Raw genomic sequence first — 21,184 nt, 5'->3', positions numbered from 1 at the left:
TAACATCCACATCTCTAATTTTATCTCTCTATGAATGATCTGACAATAATTATTATCTGGGATAATAATTTTCATAATGCACCAAAAAAGTGAACTTTGAAACCCTTGGGAATTGGATAAGATAAATATGTCTGTATTTGATGAGCCCAGGCTGAGAAAGAACTTGTAAGTGCAATACCAGTCACAATACCTACCAAAAAGTTAAATACCTTGGAACAAATTTAATTAAGAATGTGAAAGATCTCCACAATGAAAATTACAAAACATTAAAGGAAGAAATAGAATAACGCAAAAAAGTGGGAAAATATTTCAAGTTTGTGCACAGGAAAATCAATATCAAAATGTTCATACTACCCAAAACGATTTATAGATTCAATGAGATCTCAATCAAAACTCCAAGAACATTCTTCTCAGATCTAGAAAAAAGAATGCTAAAATTTGTATAGGAACACAAGAGACCCCCCCCCCCCAAATAGCTAAAGTAATGTTAAACAAGAAAAAATTGGAGGTATCAGAATACCAGATTTCAAGACACACTACAGGGCAGTTACATATGAAACAGCCTGGGACTGGAACCAATGTATACCAATGAAACAAAATATAAACCAAAGAAATTAATCCATGCAGGTACAATCAACATCTTTGACAAACGAGCTAAAATCAATCCCTGGAGAAAGGACAGTCTCTTCAACAAAGAGTGTTGGGAAAATTGGATCTCTATATGATATGCAGACGTATGTAGCAAGACCTGTACTTACACCCCATACAAAAATCAATTCACAACTGATCATGAATCTAAATCTATGACCTAATTAAACAAATTACTAGAGGAAAACATTGGGAAAACTCTGCAAGACATTGGCATAGGAAAGACTTCTTGGAAAAGACCTCAGAAGCACAGGCAATGAAAGCAGATATAGACAAAGGGATTACACCAAACTAGGAAGCTTTTTTGCTGCAAAGGAAACACTCAGCAGAGTGAAGAGTGGTAGAAAATATTTGCAAACTATATAACTGATAAAGGGTTAATATGTGATGAGTAAAGATTTCAAGAGACTCAACTGCAACAAAATAATGCAGTTAAGAAATGGGCAAAGGACATGAACAGAATTTTTTTTTTTTTTGACAGGTAGAGTGGATAGTGAGAGAGAGAGAGAGACAGAGAGAAATATCTTCCTTTTTGCTGTTGGTTCACCCTCCAATGGCCTCTGCGGCCGGTGCATAGTGCTGATCCGAAGCCAGGAGCCAGGTGCTTCTCCTGGTCTCCCATGCGGGTGCAGGGCCCAAGGACTTGGGCCATTCTCCACTGCCTTCCCGGGCCATAGCAGAGAGTTGGCCTGGAAGAGGGGCAACTGGGATAGAATCCGGTGCCCCAACTGGGACTAGAACCCGGTGTGCCGGCACTGCAGGCTGAGGATTAGCCTGTTAAGCCATGGCGCCGGCCCATGAACAGAAATTTTTCAAAGGATGCAATCAATACAAATGGCCTATAGACACATGAAAATATGCTAAGGGTAATGAGATGACTGGGTAAAATATCATGACCGGGGCATCCCATGTGGGAGCCGGTTTGAATCCCAGCTGCTCTGCTTCCGATCCAGCTCTCTGCTATGCCCTGGGAAAGCAGTGGAAGATGCCCAAGCCCTTGGACCCCTGCACCCGCATGGGGGACAGGGAAGCAGCTCCTGGCTCCTGGTTTCATATCTGTGCAGCTCTGGCCGTTGCAGCCAACTGGGGAGTGAAGCAGCAGATGGAAGCCTTCTCTCTCTCGCTCTCCTGCTCTCTATCGCTCTCGCTCTCTCGCTCTCTAACTCTGCCTTTCAAACAATCTTTTTTTTTTTTTTTAAATGTCATTGCTAACAGCAAGAAACACACAGGAAATATTAAAAAGACGAAAGACAGACTAGAAAACACGTATCTACAAGAGAAATGGACCAAGAGGATTAACCACGCAATATCTTTAAACAACGTTCAAAGGAACATCACAGAAACTTCCCACAAGAGAAATCGTTCCGGATGTGAAGAAACAAAGACCAGAAGTCGATGATCCGCAGTTGGCGGGGACTCACCTGGAGAGGCTTCTGCAGCTCATGGCGAACTCTGGAGGTCCCGAGAGCCCCGAGGAACACGGAGGCCACAGCGACCCCACCGGCCTCAGACCCCAAACCCGGCCTGCACTCCCGTCGCCTGGCAACAACCTCCCCACGCCCACTGTGCCAGCGAGCGTGCTGATTGGCTACGGCTTTTGTGACACCCCTCACGCCCATTGGCTTTGCAGCTGTCCAATCAGGGGCCCTGGTGGTGGTGGCAGACAACTTCATCATCTCGCGAGATCCCTGTGTCCTAGTCACGTCCAGACTACAGCGGGAAGAGCGTCCCTGTGGTGGCTCGGCCTTCTCCTCTCTGAGAAGAGGAAGCCCCGGACCTCGGGAGCAGGAAGTGGTGAGTGTGTGGGGCCAGGTTTCCCAGAAGGGGCCGTGGGCGGATGGATCCTGCCAGAACCAGCTACAGAGGGACCTGGACTTCCCCCACCTGAGCTCTTCCATCCGCGGACCCCACCGCTGAGGGCTGGGCCGGCTCCGGACATGGGCGACAGGCCCCGTCCCTGCACCAGCGGCCTCGGCTCGCTCCAGAGCCTCCCTCTGTCTGTGTGCGCGCAGTCCGCCTCTCCCCAGGTTGTGTGGAGAGGACGGAGGGAGATCGGGGAGCGTGGACTGCGCTGTGGCCTTCTGTTGAAGTGAGGCCGGCTCCAGCCTTCAGGCCCTGTTTGCCTGTCTTACCAGTTAGCTAAACGTGGGCTGGAACGCGTGCAATGTACTGCACACTGCTTTCCATTAGGTTCTCTAGTTATAGTAAATTCTCATTCTTCTTAGAAATTATGTAACATTTCACTAAGAATCAACTTTATAATCAAGGAAGGCCAAACACCCATATGGGTGCTCCAATCCACTGCACCCACGTGGAAGACACGGAGGAAGCTCCTCATTCCTGGCTTCGGATCGGCATAGCTCCAGCTGTTGCGGTCATCTGGGGCGTGAACCAGCGGATGGAAGACCTCTCTGTCTGAATCTCTCTCTCTCTAACTCTTTCAAATAAGTAAAATAAATCTTAAAAAAAAAGAAAATATGTTGTTGATGCTAATTTGGCAACATTTCCCAAACACCAGAATTGTAAGCTCAAATTGCATGGTATTGAGCAAAAATAACCAAGGCGCTGAGGGCTCTAGGTATAGACTTATAAAACAAAATCTTGAAATTTGGTGCCTCTTTTTTTAGACAAAAGACTAGGGAAAAAATGATATCAGTTGTATATGGGGAAGATAAGTACTTTTAGGGGAACTAAATGATGGCTTCTGTGCTCCTATGGAAGGTGGGGGTGTCAGAAATATGGCATTGATCACATATTTCCCTTTCTAAAACATCTTCCCTACAGGTCCAGAAACTGCTCAGGTGTGGGTGTAGGTGGTTGAGCAACAGGCAGTCCTGCCTTCTTGATTCCCCATAAAGATACAGGTACAGTACATCTTCATGTTTGCAGTGCTTAAGAGTTTCAGGGCATACAGTGCATGATCTTGATTTTGAATGTTTTCTGTGTTTTTGCTTAATGTCATGTGAAAAGTTTTTGAAGTTCCCTTTTTATTTGGTGTTAACATTTCAGCCACTTAAATCGGGTTTGCTGTTATTTCTACACGAAAGCTTAATTACCAAGTGTAATACATTCAGAACACTTGCCCCAGGCCTTTTGTTTCCTGCTAACATCTTGGGTCCTGTAAAATCTTTTGGGTTCTAGACTCTGGATGTGTAAATTCTGTTAGCTCTGAACTGTTCTTTGTGAAATGTCAATCATATCTGCTAGGTGCAATGCCAAGGAAATATTCTTAGAGTAGAAAAATGCTCTTCTCATTTGCTATTGTCCTTCTGGATGGGATGGAGGGTGGATGACTGGAGCTGCAGGAACCATTTTGTACCATGAGGGGATGTTATGGATAAGGCAACAAGGCAAATGAGCCCCTCCTGGAATGAATATCTTTGAATCCTTAAATGTGAGAGAAGTGTTAAGCTACAGGTGGTTTTATTTTTTTAGACATTATTTATTTAAAAGGCAGAGTTACAGAGAAAGAAAAGTCAGAGAGAGGTATCCTCCATCTGCTGGTTCACTCCTCAAATAGCTGCAGCCACTAGGACTTAGGCTGAAACTGTGAGCTAGCAGCTTCATCCAGGCCTCCCACCTGGGTGCAGGGACCTGAGTACTTGGATTCCGCACTGCTTTCCCAGGTGTATTAGCAGGGAGCTCCAGCAGAAGTGGAGCAGCCAAGACTAGAACTGGCACCCTATGGGATGCCTATCATAGGCTGTGGTTTAACCCACTATACCACAATGCTGGCCCCTAAGCTACACTTTTAAATATTTACTTTGTGTGCCACTCATAGCTGGAATAAACTATAATACACGTGAGTCATTTCATTTCTTTGATACTGACAATAACCCTCTAAACAAGCACTGTGATACTCTCCATGGGCAGGTGAGAAAGTGGAGCCATAGAATCTAAACACCTTTCTCAGGGCCACACAGCTGAGTGGGAAAACTGAGGTTCCTGCACCCCTTTTTAGGCACTACAGTACCTTCCTCAAATGGAAGATGAATCAAACAGAAGAAATCCTGGTGGCTTTGTCTTTGTACTAAGACAAAATTATGAGTCCAACTCTTTAGTGGCCCATTAGGTGACCGTGGATAGTTTAGTTCAAAATCCTTCTCCCAGACATCTTGTAGAGTACATGGTGTTTTCACTGGGATGTTTTTAGTTCAGGTCACTAAAAGCCCATCTCCAACCAGCTTGAACAATGAGGAGAGCCAGACACAGTGGTCCTGGGCTTGATAAATTCAATGGCTGAGTGACGTCAGTGAGAACACGGGTTCTTTTCACCTCTGCTCTGTGACTCACAGCACTACCATTATCTGAAGTTGATTCTCTTTGTGGCAAAAGGAATTAGGCTTGGAGCAAGCAATTGAGATTATCCACACTCTTATTTATGGGTAATAGAAAGAGAATGGAATTCCTTGTTTTTCTTTAAAAACTGAGGTGGGGGGTGAGTGCTTGGCCCAGTGGTTAAGACGGCTCTTGAGAAACTTTCATCCCAAATTAAAGTGCCTGGTACAAGTCTTGGCACACTTGCAATTCCAACTTCCTGCTAATGTGCAACCTGGGAGGCACAGGTGATGGCTTATGTAGTTGGGTCCCTGCCAACCATGTGGGGAGACCAAATTGAGTTCTCTGATCCCAGCCTCAGTGTGGTGCAGCCCTAAATATTTCAGGCCTTTGGAGAGTGAAATGGCAGATAGAAGGTCTCTTTCTGTGTCTCAAATAAATAAACATATAAATATGTAAATAAATAAATAATATCAAAGTAGAGGGTGTTATGGTACAGTGGGTTAAGCTGCCACTTGGAATGCCCACAGCCAATATTGGAGGACCTAAAATCAGGTCACACCTCTGCTTCCAGTTGAGCTTCTTGCTAAGGCACCTGGGAAGCAATGGTGATAACCTAAGTGTGTGAACAGGACGGAGTTCCTAGCTTCAGCCTGGCCCAGCCCTGGCTTTGCAGACATTTGGGGAGTGAGCCAGTGATTGGAAGTGCTCTTTAATACATAAATCTTTTAAAACTCTAGGTAGGATTTTCTCACCAATCACCTCCTGTCCAACAGCAAAGTTTGGAGGTATCATCAGAGGTATCATCTGAAGTGGGACATTAATAGACAAATGACCATCAAGGCCAGGGGAGTGGGTGCAGACAGCACTGTAATGTTTTAAGAGGAATGCTCCCTCTGGACCAACTACTCAGAGATCTTTCCTGCAACCCTCCCTCCCTGCCCCAAGACACTGCTTTCAGAGCTGTCTGTGGCCACAGAGAAGAGGTGGTCTGGAGAGTGGTCACTGAGGAGAGAGGAAGGGCGGGGAACCCCAGGGTCCCCTCTCTCCTGGTCTGGAGCCCCTTCTCCTATGTCACAGCTCTGCAGCAGAGCATGCCTGTCACCTCCCTCAGCCTGTGACACAATCTATTAGCATTGCCCATGGTTACGTTAGACTTGGGGACCACAGTGTGGTGCCACTATGTCAACTTGAACTTCTAGGTTGGGGCTGGCACTGTGGAGTCATGGATAAAGCTGCTGCCTGCAGTGCCAGTTCTAGTCCTGGCTGTTCCACTTGCAATCCAGCTTTCTGCTATGACCTGCGAAAGCAGTAGAAGATGGTCCAAGTCCTTGGGCCCCTGGACCCATGTGGGAAGACCCAGAGGAAGCTTCTGACTCCTGGCTTCAGATTGGCACAGCTCCAGCCCTTGTGACCAATTGGGGAGTGAAAGAGCAGATGGAAGGCCTTTCCTTCTCCCTCTCTCCCTCTCCCTCTCCCTGCCTTTCCTTCTCTCTCTGTGTAACTCTTTAAAAGAAATAAATAAATCTTAAAAAAAACTAGTTTTTCCATGAAGGTGACATCTGAGTGTGTCCCTCCCAGGCAGCAAGGTTGGGAAGAGCTTGTCAGCTACAAAGACCAGGGAGGTGAGACCAGAGAGCTGCTAGCTGGTGAGAGCCTTATGACCTGACCTGTGTTTGGTGGGGGGGTGTAGCCTGTCCCCATTCCCTCCATCTGAGTGGGAACTGTTCCCCCAGCACAGTTCTAGAGGAAGTTGCTGTGTTTAGCTCCTGGCCCAATCACTGTTGTCTGGAAGGATTCACCAATTAAGCCTCTGCAGTGTGTATGGGAAGGGCTATGGGAAGGGTTTTGCTGTCCCCATTAAAATGCAGTAATGGAGAAACTGTCCCCAGGCACTGCCAGGTGAGCTCCACACCTGCTCTGCCCTCTCTTCTAGAGATTCAGCCTCCCAAGATGCACCACTTCCATAGGCCCCTCCAACTCTTCCTTTCTGTGGGGAGAGGGTAGGTGGCAGAAGGCTGCAGGCTCTGCCTGTTGCTAAGGGGAAGTAATTGCAGAGGACCAAAAGGAACACCAGGGTTCTGTGCCTGTTCCTATTACTATGCTACTTAGGCAGTTTTCTTCTGGTTCCATTTGTGAACCATGTGTCTGTCATTTAGAGACTGGGAGTCTGTATCAGCTTCACAACACTTTGCCCAGGGCTCACTGGTTCAGGTGCTCTGCATTCTCCCACAGCCTCCATGCTGCCCCAGGGAGTCCTGCCCACATTATTTTGATAAGTACATCTCTAAAGCCATTTAAAGTAATTTGTGTTTAGAAATGAAACGAGGTCATCATTACTGGCTGACTAGATGGCTATTTAAATGACTAACTTTACCTTGACTTAATTACTGATCTCCCAGTTGGAAGTTAATACATAATTATTTTAAGTTTTTTTTTTTTTTAAAGATTTATTTATTTTATTTGAAAGGCAGAGTTACAGAGAAGCAGAGAGAAAGAGAGAGGTCTTCCATCCACTAGCTCACTTCCTAAATGGTCACAATGGTCAGAGCTGGGCTGATCCAAAGCTAGGAGCCAAGAGCTTTTCCCAGGCCTCCCATTTGGGTGCAGGGGCCCATGGTCTTGGACCATCCTCTACTGCCTTCCTAGGCCTCAGCAGAGAGCTGGATTGGAAGCAGAGCAGCTGGGTCTCAAACCATTACCTACATGGGATGGTGGCACTGCTGGCCTTACTTACCCTCTATGTCACAGTACCAGTCCCAATATGTAATTTTTAAACCAACACTATCTATTAAACTCTAAAACACCGCTGCCTGTGTTCTACATAAAACTCCCTTAAGTGGCCTCTCCACACTACTACTTTACCATGGCATCCCTGATACCAGCATTTCTTGCACCTGAATTAGCATTTCTCCTGAATAAGTAACTGTGCACCTGTATTGCAAGAGGTCTTTTAAGTGCACAAGAATGTTTTTTAAAGATTTATTTATTTGAAAGTCACAGTTACAAAGAGATTTCCATTTGCTGATTCAGTCCCCAAATGGCCAAGCTGAAGCCAGGAGCTTCTTCTGAGTTTCCCACATGGTATAGGGGCCCAAGCATTTGGACCATCTTCCACTGCTTTCCCAGGCACATTAACAGGGAGCTGGATCAAAAGTGGAGCCAGGACTCAAACTGCTACCCATATAGGATGCTGGCCCTGCAAAAGGTGGCTTAACCCTCAAGAATTTATTTTGAATGACCATCTTTGTGACACAGCAGGGTAAGCTGCCACATGTGAGGCCAACATCCCTTATTTGAGTGCGAGTTGCAGTCCTGGATGTTTTGCTTCCTACTGATGCTCCTGGCAGAAGAGCTCCTACCACCCCTGTGGGAGACTCATATGGACTTGTGGTTCCCATCTTCAGCCTGGGCCAGTCCTGGCTCTTGTGGTCATTTTGGGAGAACCAGAAAATGAAAGATCTGTATCTCCCCTTTCCACCCCCCTATAACTGTCTTTCATAAAAATAAACAAAGTTAATTTTCCACCTGTGGCATTGGCATCCCACATGGGTACCAGTTCTAGTCCCAGCTGCCCCTCTTCCATTCCAGTTCTCTGCTATGGCCTGGAAAAGCAATAGAAAATGGCCCAAGTGCTTGGGCCCTAGCACCCACATGAGAAACTGGGAAGAAGCACCTGGCTCCTGGCTTTGGTTCAGCACAGCTCCAGCTGTTGCGGCCATCTGGGGAGTGAAACAGCAGAAGGAAGACCTTTCTCTCTGTCTCTCTCTCACTCTTTGTAACTCTACCTCTTAAATAAATAAAAAATTAAAAATAAATGGATTTTCTTTAAAAAAATTTTTTGAAATCCATGTACCATCTTTGTATAATAGACATTTTCCATGAACTTTTTGAAGACTGTTCACATGCATAGATTTCAAAATTTGTTGCATAAAATAAGATTATCTTTTAATTCCATTTTCCACAAACTTTTGAAACTCTCTCATATTTGCTTTTATTTCTATTTTTCTATAAACAGTATATATATTTGATTTTATTTCTTGCAAAACATGGATTGCATTTCCTTCCTCATGCTTTCATTCCAGTTTTAGTTTCCTCTTTTCTGCACTCGTAATCTGTCTTGCAATTTCTTCTCATCTCAGTCTATCCTATGTGAGGTTATCAGATCAGACTCCTTGGAGAACAATTTTCATCCTGTTACCCTCTTGTACAAAAGTGGTTAAAAAAATATCATACTTAAGAATGAGGTATGCCTCCTAAGTAGTGGTTTATCCTGCTGCACCACAGTGCTCATCCCTGACATTTTATTTGCTATTTCCCTGGCATTTTGAATTGTTTTACCTAAATTCATTTGTTGGAGCCAGTGTTGTGATGCATTAGGATAATCTGTTGCCAGTGATGCTGGCATCCCGTATGGGCACTTATTTACAGCTCAGCTGTTCTATTTCCCATCCAGTTCTCTGCAGTGCATCTGAGAAGCAGCAGACAACCCAAATTCTTGAGTCCCTGCCACCATGAGGGAGACTTGGATGGAGTTCCAGATCCGAGCTTTGATCTGACCCAGTCCCAGCCATTGTGACCATTTGGTGAGTGAATCTGCAGATGGGAGATCTCTCCCTCTCCCTCCCTGTCTTTTTTTATAACTCTGTCTTCCAAATAAATAAACAAATCTTTTTAACATATTTGTTTTTCAACCTTTTTTCTCCCTACATTCTAGCATACTCCTTGGTGCTGCTGCTCTCTGTGGACTCGCCCTCCTCAGCCTCTGACTAGAGCACAGCCACTCTCCAGTGCTGACATCCTCTGACACACATTTCACTCTGCTGTTCTCTCTAAACTGTAGACTCTGCTTGGGCAACCCAACTAACTCTCATGCATAGAACACACACCTGAGGACTCCAGAGCCTTAGACTTCAGGTCTGAACTAACTTTCATTTTCAGATGACTGGTGAAAAAACAAGTCTGGAAGCCAGGGTGTAGCCTTGTGGTTTAGATGCCTGTATCCCACATTGGAGTTTCTGGGTTTGATTCCCAGTTCCAGCCCCTGACTCCAACTCCCTGGAAATGCAAACCCTGAGAGCTAGCAAGTGATGGCTCAGATGATGGGGTTCCCTGCTCCTGGGCCAGCCCTGGCCACTGTGGACTTTTGAGCAGTGAACTAGAGGGTGAATACCACTTCTCTGTCTACTTGTTTGTCTCTCTGCATCTCCAATTAAAAAAAAAAAAAAAAAAGTATGTCTATATCTTTCATTAAAATAAATTCCTCAATGGCTAAAAATAGTTTCATTGTTAAAGTAAGCAAAAAATAATGCTTCTTGGTTGTAAATGATATTAGAATAATTTACAACTGTAAATCAGACTTCCATAATGGATAAGGAAGAGAAAGATGAGAGCAATAATTTTTACTTCTGGCTTTGGGGCTTCTTTGTCATGTAACCTTGGAAAATTCATTTAAACTCCGGGAGCCCAAGTTGAGTGTCATTAAAATTGCAGGCTCATCTAGTTGAGGCAAGTGGCATAAAGCTGAGACCCTTCCTTGTTTCTGTACCGAAAGAGTTAAGTGAAATTAGCAAGTCATTTTACCCATCTGGTTCTTCCTCTGCTGTGAAGTAAGATTGTCTTTATATTTACAGGATTTATTCTACACAGTACTAGCTTGTGGTAAGGTTTGCATGACTGTCAGGTCTTCTACAACTCTACTGTATTATTAGCAGTTGACACTGAAGGCGAAATGCTAAACAACATAGAACTGCTAGGACTGGGGCCCCCACTGTGGCACTGTAGTTAACACCCTGGCCTGAACTGCTAGCATCCCATATGAGTGCCGGTTCAAGACCTGGCTGCTCCACTTCCAATCCAGCTCTCTGCTATGGCCTGGGAAAGCAGTAGAAGATGGTCCAAGTCCTTGGGCCCTGCACCTGCATGGGAGACCAGGAGGAAGCACCCAGCTCCTGGCTTTGGATTGGCATAGCGCCGGCCATAGCAGCCATTTGGGGGTGAACCAATGGAAGGAAGATCTTTCTCTCTGTCTCTCTCACTGTCTACCTCTGCCAGTCAAAAAAAAAAAAAAAAGAATCAATATAGTTATTAAAATTCTTAATTATAATCACTGAGTATTGGTAATTACTTTTTAAAAAGATTTTATGTATTAATTTGGCAGGTAGAGTTAGAGAAAGAGAAAGGTCTTCCTTCCATTGGTTCACTCCCCAAATGGCCACAATGGCTGGAGCTGCACTGATCCAAAGCCAGAAGCCAGGTGCTTCTTCCTGGTCTCCCATGCAGATGCAGGGGCCCAAGCACTTGGGCCATCCTCCACTGCCCTCCTAGGCCACAGCAGAGAGCTGGTCCGGAATAGGAGCAACCAGGACTAGAACCTGGCACCCATATGGGATGCCAGCACTGCAGGTAGAGGATTAACCTGTGTACCGCAGTCCCCACCTCAGTAGTGTAATTACTGATAGTATACTCCTAGTATTGTATATTTTAGTTTACACAATACTTAAATTAGATAAAAATATAGGTAGCGATAGTTATTGCTTCTCTTACTTTTACTGGATTGGATCATAGCACATGTCAATAAACCTTATTTTTTTAAAGGTTTATTTTTGAAGGAGTTACAGAGAGACACACATCAAGAGATATTCCATCTGCTGGTTTACTCCCAAGTGCCTGCAAAAAGCTAGAGCTGGGCTGATCCAAAGCCAGGAGCTTCTTTCAGGTCTCCCACATGGATTCAGGAGCCAAGTATTTGGGCCATCTTCTGCTGCTTTCCAAGGCACATTAGCAGGGAGCTAGATTAGAAGCGGAGCAGCTAGGACATGCACCAGTGCCCATATGGGATGCCAGCACTGCAGGTGGTGACTTTACCCAATATGCCATGGCACCAGCTTCAGCCTTTTCAATTTAATAACTAGAGATTATGCACTATTCAACATCCTGGCTTTGGCTTGGCCCAGCCTCCACTGTTGTGGACATTTGGGGAGTGAACCAGAGGTTGAAAGATCTCTCTTCTTCTGCCTCTCCCTCTCTAACTCTGCCTTTCAAATAAATGAGTCTTTGAAATATATACATATATGGGTCCCACACTGTAGCACAGTGGGTAAAGCCACTGCCATATAGGCACTGATTCAAGTCCTGGCTGATCCACTTCAATCCAGCTCCCTGCTAATGTGCCTGGGAAAGCATCAGAGGACTGCCCAAGTGCTTGAGCCCCTGCATTCCTGTGGGAGACCTGAAAGAAGCTCCTGGCTCCTGGCTTTGGATCGGCTCAGCTCAGGCCATTGTGATCATTTGGGGAGTGAACCAGTAGATGGAAGGTCTGTCTCTATACCCTCTCTGTAACTCTGCCTTTCAAATAAATGTTATAAAAATGAGGGAGAAAAGTGCACTTCTGTTGCTTTCCTCATTACCTAAAGTAACATAATCAAAATCTGTTAGGCAAGTGAAGGCAAATGAATAAGGGAAATTCTGAGATGTATGTTGACCACGAAGAGAACAGTTTCCATGTATGTCTTCTGGAAGCCCATGTGAGTTGGAACCAAAGAAAAGAGGACAAAAAAGGGGGAGGCCCATATTCCCCATTTGTCTTCTTCCTTCATTGGTGCAGTGGAGAGTTGAGTAATGTAACATTGGTGTTTATCTCCATACAGTTCACTTCTATTTAGTTGTTTCTCAATCCTCAAAAAGGGATTTAGGTCAATGTTCTATTCTCATCAAAGACCCTGTTGTTTAATAAAAGATTCTGTTAGTAATTTTTACCCTGGGTAAAATTTTTTACCCTGGGTGGGTCTAAGGATGTGCTGTGACTTAGGTTTAGAAAGAGCATCTTCCTTGCCACCCTCATCTCAGCTCTGGGGCTGTCAGTTCTCCCTGCACAGACACAGTAATGCACACTTCTTCTCTACTACAAAGATCTTCCCCTTATGTTGGTCATAATTCTAGTTATCAACATCAAATCAGCTCACACCTGGACTGTAAGTATTCAATGACATTATTTATCAAAATAAATGTATTCAAATATTCAAAGACCACTTCAAAGCTTAACTGCCTTCAAGAGTTTTTGGCACTTGTAATAGACACTGTGGTTTTCTACACACAAGCACTCACTATTTTATATACCGTTTAACAATTCAAACATCATTTCAGGTTCAGCAATACACAAGAATAGCATGCATGAAATGGAGTCACAAGAACTTTAGTACTCTTCTACATAGTCAACATGTTACGTTAGTTGGGACTCAAAACCACTATGTGGTAACATGAACTGATTTAATGAAAGATATACAGCTAGGTAGTTAAGGCCACAGAATCCCAGACCTATTGATTTTAAATGAGTTTAGGTCAACAGCATTCCATTGCATTATCTTCTATCTCACAGTCCTGCTTTTCCAGCAAAACCCACCCCCTCAGACCACATATTTCCTGCCTGTGTCTGTACAGTGGTGGAAGCTGTTCTGATACAAGCATCTCCTGGACAGTCACTAGCTTCCTGACTCACTACCTAGCTTGGAATCATTAGTTCTGAGGGAACTGAATTGAATGTCAGTCTCTGGCAGTCACAGACTTCTGCCTTAGGAAACAGAACATGTCCTCTACTCTGGGGCTCCCTTTTTCTCATCAACCATGGTGTCTGTGGTGATCTATGGTTTTTTTCTTTTTTGACAGGCAGAGTGGACAGTGAGAGAGAGACAGAGAGAAAGGTCTTCCTTTTGCCGTTGGTTCACCCTCCAATGGCTGCCGCGGTAGCGCGCTGCGGCCTGCGCACTGCGCTGTTCCGATGGCAGGAGCCAGGTGCTTATCCTGGTCTCCCATGGGGTGCAGAGCCCAAGCACTTGGGCCATCCTCCACTGCACTCCTTGGCCACAGCAGAGAGCTGGCCTGGAAGAGGGGCAACCAGGACAGGATCGGTGCCCCGACCAGGACTAGAACCCGGTGTGCCAGTGCCGCAAGGCGGAGGATTAGCCTGTTGAGCCACGGCGCCGGCCGATCTATGGTTTTTCACTCAAGCCCTAGTAGAACTCTGATTCCAAAAAACAGGGATAAGTGTTCTACCTGGGGCTGGTGCTGTGGCATAGCAAGCTACACTGATGCCTGCAGCACTAGCATCCCATATGGATGCCAGTTTGAGTCCCAGCTACTCCAGTTCTTACCCACTCCCTGCTGGGAAAAGCAGCATAAGATGGCCCAAGTGCTTGGTCCTCTGCCCCTACATGGGAGACCTGGAGGAAGCTCCTGGCTTCAGCCTGACCCAGCCCTGACCACTGTGGCCATTTAGGGAGTAAACTAGCAGATGGAAGACCACTCACTGCAACTCTGCCTTTCAAATAAGTAAAACATCATGTTGTACACCCTTTTCCAGGCAGTTGTACAGCTGGGGGTTGTAGCTTCTTGTATATTTTGGATAATAAGAGTTTTGGTTTGAAAGCAAGCTCATCTGAAACAAAGATCACTCATTATCCTTCGTTAGAGAAGGGAGCTCTGCTCTTTGAAAGTGAAAATCAGAAGCTGTAACCTGTGATGAGCTCCACCTGCCAGGTCTGGGGATACTTAGTTGAAAGCCAGGACACCAGGAAAGGAAGCTTTTCAGATTCCCTGGCCCTTGCTTTAGTCTTATATCTTTACTTCCTTTGTTGCTTCTTGGTGCCAAGGGTGTACACTTTATGCTGAAATGAGGAATTTGGTCTTACCTCTTTGGGGGTTTTTTCTATGAAGACTGTATATATTTACCTTGGTTTTAAGGATAGCTTCTGGGGTGGGTGGATTTTTCAGAAGTTTTCACAAGCCAGCCAAAAGCCTATATTTTCTTCACAGAATTCAGTTTTTAAAAAAGCCTTCAATACAGCCAGAATATCTGTAGGAAGGGAAAAGTAGAAAAAAAAGCATGTGAAATTGAAGAACCGAATGATCAAATAATCCCTTGTGCTTTTCTAGTACTAGGATTAGCTATTTTCTAGTTTTTACTCAATCCTGTAGTCCTGAGGATTTAGCTCTTTAAAGACAAAGATGCCAGTAGGCAAAATACTTAAGTTGGTGCCATACTACTAAAACATAAATACTTCAGTTTGTTTTTAATGCCAAAATGTATTTGTAGGAGAGGCACAAATTGTCAGGGAACTAAGTCTCTTGCAAACACTGCCTGCAATGAAAAGCATCCTCAGCCTCCACCAAGAGCAGTGCCATTGCAGAGCTGAAGGGTGATTTATCTCCCCCACCTGGGGTGAATATGCTGAGATAAAGGGAGATAAACAGACCTAGGTTAAGTCTCATTCCCCTTGGGGAGCTGCTCATTTGTGTTTGAGGACACAGCCTTTCTGCATTCTTGTGATACTTGCAATAGATTAAATTCAAGACTAATTCACATTTGCAGGCCAGCAGCTCCTGGAATGCTTCTGACCACAGCAGTGCTTCCTTTGGGGAAAGTCTGCAAGAGCAGTTCCCCTCCTGGCTCAGCAGTGAGCTGTTCAGATTGCAAACACAGGAATCTCAACTTACTTGATGAAAGTTTGCTACAGGCTTTTCTTGCCAACTGTGGCCTTCCCAGGAGTGGTGGAGTTTTGAGGTAGCTCAATCGTGTCTTCTAATCTTTTACTCTTAAAAAAAAGTACATTTCACTAAATGACCATCCTTGAGTACACTACTGACCTGAATGCATTTTTACCAAATAAAGTCATCCAAAAGCTACAAACAAACCAAAAGCCAATAGCAGGCTTACCAACCTAATATTAAACTCAGCACCGGGCAGGCACCGTGGCTCAATAGGCTAATCCTTCGCCTAGTGGTGCTGGCACACCGGGTTCTAGTCCCGGTCGGGACGCCAGATTCTGTCCCGGTTGCCCCTCTTCCAGGCCAGCTCTCTGCTGTGGCCAGGGAGTGCAGTGGAGGATGGCCCAAGTACTTGGGCCCTGCACCCCATGGGAGACCAGGAGAAGCAGCTGGCTCCTGCCATCCGATCAGCGCAGTGCGCTGGCCGCGGCGGCCATTGGAGGGTGAACCAATGGCAAAAAGGAAGACCTTTTTCTCTGTCTCTATCACTGTCCACTCTGCCTGTCAAAAAAAAAAACAAAAAACAAAAAACTCAGCACCGAATTACTGAGCAGTTTCATGTGTTCCTCATAATGTAAGTGCTGCTGTGAGGACTAAAGATAGGACTGCCCAAATTTTAATTTTCAATATACTGCACAGCTAATAAAGCAGATGCTGTCTCTGGCCCACAAAAGGGGACAGTTTCCCTGCAAGGTTAACCGCAATCGGGAGACATTTCACACCTGATGGAACCCGCAGCGGGACTACCTTGAGCCAGCTCCTCTGCTTCCCTTTCCACCTTCGGTACTGGACGGGCCAGAGACCACGCACAGGAGGTGCCACCGGCTCACCCGTGCCCCCCTGTAAGCCACAACGCTCCTGGGAGGCCGATGCCACAGAATAGTGATTTGTTCCATGGTTGTCACTGCGTGAGATCAGCCCATCATGAGAAAACGTCCGAAATTGAGCTCAATGGCCAAGAACGTAACACCACCCACGTCACCCGCACACACCGCAACTACCAGGTGCCCGCCAATGACCACCGCCTTTATAGCCGGCCAGGCATGGGGCAAGTCTGGCAGCGCCGGTCCTGTCCCAGGACAGGGAGGATTGGTCCGAGGCCCCTGGCCGGGCGGAGCCTGAGCCGCCCTGCAGCAGATTCTGGAAGCAAGGGAGCTGCTGATAGCTGAGACCAGGCTCAGAGCACACTCAGGGAGACGCCACGCCCGGCAGGGGCGCTGGGGCCCTGGACTTTCCCAGGCTGCAGTTCTGGGGCGGAGGCTGGCTTAGCCCTTCTTCCCCAGCCCTGCCCTCAAGTGGAGCAGGGTTCCCATGGGGGCAGCTTCCTTCACGGGAGGGCCTCGATTCAGGGTGCTGGCCTGCAGCCTTCCGGGAGGGAGTAGGAGACAGCGACTTTGTCAGGAGGCGACACCCGAGCTAGGCCTGCTTTTTGGGACAGCTCTGGATGCATGTCCGCGTGTGCCTGGACCTGCGGGGCTGCCTCTCGCCTCCTGGAGGATCTGGGAGCCGGGCGTCCTGGTGGCGGGGGCGGGAGGGCGATGAACTGAGCTCACCCTGGGTGCACCAGGCTCTTTGGAGCCTTTCAGAGTCGAGGTCACCTCCTGAGTCACTCCTGGTCCGTTTGGGATTTGCCAGAACCCTGAATTAGGGGTGTGGTGGAGGTGGTAGTGGTTGACTTCAATGCACTTTATTTGCGAATTCTTCAAACACAGTTTCTCCCTACTCCTGCAGGCTTTAAGGTGATTGACGAGGACAGAGTCCCTAAGCTGCGAAGAGACTGAATTTTGGAAACTACGTCCAGAACTCCACAGTGTGTATTTAGGTGCTCTTCCCTCAGGCCTGCAGGTGGACAGCGAGAGCAACAGTAAGATATTAATTACTGTAGATACTCCCCGTTCTTTACAGTAGACCCGCCAAAAGAGAATGGGGGATGTGTGCTTGAACAGTAGAACCAGTCAGCATGCTAGGGTGAGCTGCCCAAGCGCTTGTACCCCTGCACCCACATGGGAGACCCAGAGGAAGCTCCTGATTTCCTGGCTTCAGATCGGCCCAATCTCTGGCCATTGCAGCCATTTAGGGAATGAACCAGCAGATGGAAGACCCCTTTTCTCTCTCTGCCTCTCTCTCTGTAACTCTACCTCTCAAATAAATAAATAAAATCTTTTAAAAAATGTAATTGAATGTTAAGTAATGTGAGGATAGGGCAATACAGAGATCCCCAAATTTTAGTTTAATACTTTTGACAAATACTCCCCAGTTACTTAAAGGAAGAGCAACTCCTTGTGTGCCTGCTGCAACCTTGCCACCATTTGAAGGGGAAGAGCTCATTGCCTGCCCTGAGGGGCAGTGCTGCATCCCCCTCAGGTGTGTTCACATGGCTGTCAGACTGTCACTTCCCTAATGAGAGGATTACAGCTGGCAGAGGGCCCAAGACAATTCTTTATATTTATTTCCTACAGTCAGATTCTTTATACCTATTTAAGTGCTATAGTAGTTACTATGCATAACCAGAGCAGCCATTCTCCCAGCCTCTTATTTGTGACAAGTTCAATAGTTTGTAGTGATTCCCCCCACCATGGAAATCAGTTTGTATTTATTTCTGTGAAGGATATCAAAACCAGGGTGCACTGTCCTCAAGGGACTTACGGATCTACAAATCTTCAAAATGGGTTTATAAATAATAAAATAGCAAAAAATTTGAGGACAGTTTTTACAGCATCAATCTTCAATTGTTAAACAAAGATATTTTTGTGTAAACAGAACAAAATTATATGGACATTCACAGTTACATTTTTTTTTTTTTGACAGGCAGAGTTAGTGAGAGAGGGAGAGACAGAGAAAGGTCTTCCCTCCATTGGTTCACCCCCAAATGGCTGCTATGGCTGGCACCTGTGCCGATCCGAAGCCAGGAGCCAGGTACTTCCTCCTGGTCTCCCATGCAGGTGCAGGGCCCAAGCACCTGGGCCATCATCCACTGCCTTCCTGGACCACAGCAGAGAGCTGAACTGGAAAAGGAGCAACCGGGATGGAATCGGTGCCCCAACTGGTACTAGAACCCAGTGTGCCAGCACCGCAGGCAGAGGATTAGCCTAGTGAGCCACAGCACTGGCCACATTCACAGTTACATTAACAACAAAGATGTATGGGATTTGCTCACCCTGTCACCATCCGCCTACTTGTTGGCCCCCGAGGACTGCTGAGGCTCTCTTCTGTACTGGGAGATAGCATTCCAGAGTCTGCCACTATGAAAGCAACAAGAGAGGTGTCAGGAACCTTTTGGCAAAAGTGACTTCAAAAAGTTTGTGGAAAAATAAAAAAATGTAGGGGCATCTGTTCATAGTGGGTCAGGCTTGTGCACCTGGGAGGCAGCAGATGATGGCTTAAAGGCTTGGAGTTCCTGGCTGGGCCAGCCCCAGCTGTTATGGACATCTGGAAAATAAAGCAGTGGATGGAGGCTCTCAGTTGCTGTCTTTCAAGTTTTTTTTTTAAGGTGTTAAGTTCAAAAATAACTAAATAAATTGTGAGAGCAACACATAATTCATACTATGTATATTCCATATGCATGGCTTTCAGTTTCTTTGTACCTTTTTTTTTTAAGATGGCAGAGAGAGGTAGGGAGATAGATCTTCTCTCTGATGGCTCACTCGCCAGGTGCATGCAATAGCTGGGGCACTGGTCCAGGCAGAAGTCATAAGACAAGAATGCCCTCTGAGTCTCCCACATGGGTGGCAGGGGCCCAAGCACATAAGTCAACATCTGCTGCATTAGCAAGAAGCTGAAGCAGAGCAACCAGGACTGAGCTGGGGCTCCCCTATGGGATGTCCACATCGCAAAAAGGGGCTAAACCTGCTGCTTGACAATGCTGGCCCTTACACCTATCTTTGAATTCCGTGTTCCACAAACTCTTTGTATAATAGAAATGTTCTCTGCATGTTTGGCGGTGGCTCTTGGGTGCCAGTGGTGGAGGAAGTGATCTAGAGGGAGGTAGCACAGTGCTGCAGGAGAACAAGGGTGCAGGTACTGCCTGCTGGCATCTCATGCTTTGCCTTCCTTAGAGCAAGGTGTGGATGGCAGGAGGCTGAACCATTTACCTTCCTGCTTCAGACTTTGCCCATCTGTCCCGCAATTCCAGCCACATCTTGGCAAACCTGGCAAAATGCCTGACTGGTGGGGAGGTGGAGAAGCTCATCTGACCAAGCTCCAGCAAAGGGAATTAATTTAGAAAGTTATCAGTGTGCTTTCTACTGCTTTAAGGCATATTCACATGGACAAAGTAACATTCTATTGTACAAACCATTCTGAGGCTCTTAGCAGAGTAAAGATATCTTAGATCCTCATCAGTGAAATCTTTAGGAATGTCAGAAAGCCTGTAACCTTCTTCAGTGACCTGAACCAGATGAGATCTGTAAGGGCAGAACTGCTCAGCAGCCACACTGCAGGGATAGGTATCTTTCCGATGATATCTTCATCTGCTCCTTGTGGTTGAAGCCAGTGTATGAGCTCTTGATCTGTTTTCTGCCCTGGGAGGGCCTAGGGTGCTCTATATTATCTGTAAAGATTCAAAATTTTTTGTATATTAATGTCTAATTATAAAATTTCCAAAGTGACAAGCTGGATGTAATAAACTATGCCAGACTGCAAAAAAAATACAAACATGGTATATTGTCTATAAAGTACAGAGGTAAATCTGTATTATAGAGATACACATCTCTACACATATCTCTATTTCTTTCACCTCTGAAAGTCTACATTAAGCTCTCGATGGAATGATTAATTAGGAATAGATTTCATGTACTTAATTTTGTAATCAGTGAACTAGAAATAATTATTGTAGTATTGAGGATTGTACTGACTAAAACAGTATGTTTATTCCATGTTAAATACCATCATTGTATCTTTGGATTCCTTTTGTCCTACTACTTAGATATTCACAGGAGAGGGGAGGTGGGAGGAAAACCTAAGATCCATCAGGGTGGAGGGGGAATGTCAGAGGCTGTGGTTCTATTGTACGGCAGCATTGGTTCTGGAAGAACACATTAATGGACCCAGATTTTTCTAAGGTAACTGAGTGCCTATTTTCTCCTGTACACTTGTCTGTAGTATTACATTTTCATTTATGTAAAAGTTTATTTTCTTCAAATAAAATATTAATTTGGATGAAAATGAAGATATTAAGGAATTTTCAGAATGGGTCTGTGGCAGCCCTCCTTGGCTTTGTTTTTAGGCACTTATATCAGAAAAGAAAAGATAGAAAAGTACATTTTGGGTTCTTTTCCTCTCTACCATGACAGTCTTTGGTTAAGATTTGTCATTTTGTCATATTTGATTCTCTAGACTCCCTGAAAAATGCCCTACTTCATTAGATGGAGTCCTTGTCTCACCATGGCAGTGAAAAGTTAAAAATGTTCCAGCTTTGCATTTAGCTAGGTCATGGACACATGCCATGGCTCTTGCCAGCCAAGTGTATCAGGGACATCATCTGAATCAGACTTACTTGCATAAAGAAAAGGAGCTGCAGATCCTTCCAGTGAAAGTGGAGAGGAGCAGGAGCTGCAGAACACTGCTGGGGGGGGGGGAGGAGTGTGCCGTGGGGTGTCATGTGGTGGCAGTAGAAGATGGCCCAAGTCCTTGGACCCCTGAACCCAAGTGGGAGACCTGAAAGAAGCTCCTGGCTCCTGGCTTTGGATCAGCTCAGCTCCAGCCATTGTGGCCAATT

The 21,184-nt window shown here is 45.7% G+C and overlaps 1 long non-coding RNA gene across 3 annotated transcripts in view; it reads left to right on the top strand.

Annotated features, from left to right (window-relative positions):
• Positions 1-2,342: 2,342 nt before the first annotated feature.
• LOC133776545 (uncharacterized) overlaps positions 2,343-21,184 on the top strand; it is a 39,679-nt gene continuing 20,837 nt past the window's right edge. The window contains exons 1-4 of one of the 3 annotated variants that reach the window (XR_009868433.1): positions 2,343-2,442; positions 3,433-3,512; positions 9,383-9,512; positions 17,200-17,332. This is a non-coding gene — a long non-coding RNA (uncharacterized LOC133776545). Of the gene's footprint in view, positions 2,443-3,432; positions 3,513-9,382; positions 9,513-9,643; positions 10,134-17,199; positions 17,333-21,184 lie in introns of those variants that run through there. The other 2 variants (XR_009868434.1, XR_009868435.1) reach the window with 2 other exon arrangements.

The sequence above is a fragment of the Lepus europaeus genome, chromosome 18, assembly GCF_033115175.1.
Source record: "Lepus europaeus isolate LE1 chromosome 18, mLepTim1.pri, whole genome shotgun sequence".
Lineage (NCBI taxonomy): Eukaryota > Metazoa > Chordata > Mammalia > Lagomorpha > Leporidae > Lepus > Lepus europaeus.
Note: the sequence above shows the minus strand (reverse complement) of the source record. Positions and strands in the feature narration are given on the sequence as shown.